Source organism: Drosophila subobscura, chromosome O (genome assembly GCF_008121235.1).
Source record: "Drosophila subobscura isolate 14011-0131.10 chromosome O, UCBerk_Dsub_1.0, whole genome shotgun sequence".
Taxonomy (NCBI): domain Eukaryota; kingdom Metazoa; phylum Arthropoda; class Insecta; order Diptera; family Drosophilidae; genus Drosophila; species Drosophila subobscura.
The window spans coordinates 28492792-28495521 of record NC_048533.1 but is presented as its reverse complement, the minus strand read 5'-3'; positions in this window follow the sequence as shown (position 1 = coordinate 28495521).

The window sequence follows — 2730 nt, the reverse complement described above, 5'->3', positions numbered from 1 at the left end:
CGAAAATTGTATTTTTTTTCATCGTCCAGATCTTTAAATAAGTTTGTGGATATTTGAAAATCTTCTTGAAAGTATCATATATGTATGTCCATATATATTTTTTATGGTACAATGAAATTTGTTAAATTTAGTATTCGCCGGTACAAGTTAGATTGGTGTCAATAAAAATATGTTGATATAACGATATCACAAACTTTATGGAAAATAACAACAGCCCAATCGGACTTGGTTTCCCCTAAGAATGCGTTCTTTACATGGGACGTAGGAACATTAAGGAACATTAACATTAAGCTATTTTTATACCCGGTACTCGAAGAGTAAATAGGGTATATTGTATTTGGTGCAAAAAGTAGATGTATGTGACGCAGAGAAGGAAGGATTCTTGATCACCATCAATAGCCGACTCTGTATAGCCAAGTCTGCCTGTCCGTCCGTCTTGTAGATTGCCTGGATCTCACAGACCATCACATTTTGCATCCAGATGGCTGTAATATCACACTGTTACAAGTGTATTTCAAAATTTCCCCCCGCCAAAACAAAAAACATATGAAAGGTCATTTCGCTTTGCTAACCATCAATTTTTAAAAATTATAAAAAATTCACAAATGGGCTGTTTTCAGGGAAAATGGCCAATGGCCAACGTAATAGGCACTCGTGTCCCTCTCCGATTGCATCTTCTAGCCAAGAGCAAAAACCAGAGCATTTTTATTTTTTGTGCTGACATTTTTTCATAGCTGACTAGGAATATAATATTTAAGGAAAACTTCCACAGAAACAGAACGGGAGCACAAAAAACTGACAAATCTTAGAAATCAGAAGGCTCTGAGTTCAAAATGTTGTCGACTTGTGGGTAAAGCCCAGGCCTGAGTTCAGTCTACCTATAAACACAGAACAAGTAACATCGTTTTTTTTCTCCTAATTTTTAAATTTAATTTAATTTTAATAATATTCTTTTCATTCTCTTTTTTTTTGCGTCGATATGTCGTAATTTCATCTGCTGGCAGTGTCACCGAAGTCTGCTTCTGCATATTCTAGTGGAGTGCGATCCGCATCTGGATTTCGCAATTATCTGCACCAATCAAGAGGATTGTGGCCGGCCATGTCCCCTGTAACTCAAAACCAGTTATTTTCTTAAATAGTAACTACACGGTAAGTAACAATTGTCTGCATATTAATAACATATTTATGGAATAAGGACTCTCTGTACATTGCAGGCGATATTTTAGACAAGTATTAACAACGTAGAATTTTCTTTACATGTTATGATCGAAAAACTAAGCAAATTAAGAAAATCGTCTGAGCGTTTTAAGTCAGTTCTGACAATTGAACATTTTTTTTACAAATCAAGAAATCCTGTATATCTGTATATCTGGCGGTTTTAATTTTTTGTTTTTCTGAATGCAAAAAACATTTCTGCTTCAGGTAGTTCCCACGCATATTCTTCCTTTACTAGTCCAATGTTCACCGCTTCTCAACTTTCACCAGATCCTTGCGGCGTTCACCGCTTCTCAACTTTCACCAGATCCTTGCGGTGATTGAGGATCAGGGTGTATAGTTTTAGCAACAACTTGTCCGTTTCCTGGATGGTCATGGCATAAATGAAGACACGCCCATGGTCATGCAGCTGGGCCACCACGATTGGGTCAAGATCAAGAAAGTGTACTCCATTCTTTTTCGCGGGCAAATTAAACTGGATAAATGCGATTTACAATTCGAACTTTTGAACTTATTTTATAAAGAATTCAATAAATAGAGTTCTTAAAGGGAATTCCTTTCTTTAGAAAATGACTATATCTAGGCTAGGTTAGGTTAAAGGAGTTTTGTTAGAGCTCCTATGTAACTGGTAATTACAGTTTCAGACTCCGAAAGAAGTATTACATAACCACAACAAACAACACTCACAGGCCTCAAATCAACTAAAAGCGATGAAAGCCGGCGTGGCTCGGACGCTCAAATTTGAGAGCGTACAAATTTTAAAAATAGAATGTGCTTGCATGTGTGAGCACTCACGAGGCTGAAAGTGCGTTAGTGTGCGTACTTGTGCGAAAGACCTTTTTCGATTGACATGTTCATTACTTCGACGCTATACCACCCCCAGTCAAATGTCATGATCGAGCGTTGGCACAGGTCCATGAAGGAATTCTTGATGTGCCAACCGGATATACCATGGACCAAGCTGCTTTCAACCTTCATGCTGGTCCTCCGCATATGCTTCAAGGAGGACGTTAATGCATCAGCGGCAAACATGTTATTTGGTTTAAGCTACGCCTTCCCAACGAATACTTTTACGACATATATACATATGTACGTACATATGTAGATGCGCATTCAATACAATTCGAATTCATCAAAAGATTGCAATTGGTAAAGCCAACTGAGAGAGCGTGAGAGGGACCAGGCGGAACCCAAAGATACGATCATCATTTTCATACATACATATGTATGTACCATGTTACTGATTTTTATTAATGTATTATACAGATATGAGGCTGTTGTCTGTTACTTACATTTGTATGTACATATGCTAAGAGCTTTTCTATTAAAATCTTCCCATCTTGAAAACGTAAGATGATATCTATTTACATTTAAACAATAATTTCATTTGACATCCCATGTTACATTACATACATATGTACAAACATACATCAAAAGCTCAAATATGGCGCGTGCGCTCTTTGTCGTCAAGCTTTCTGGTCCTAGCTTGTAGGTGTAATGCTATTGAGCATTTAC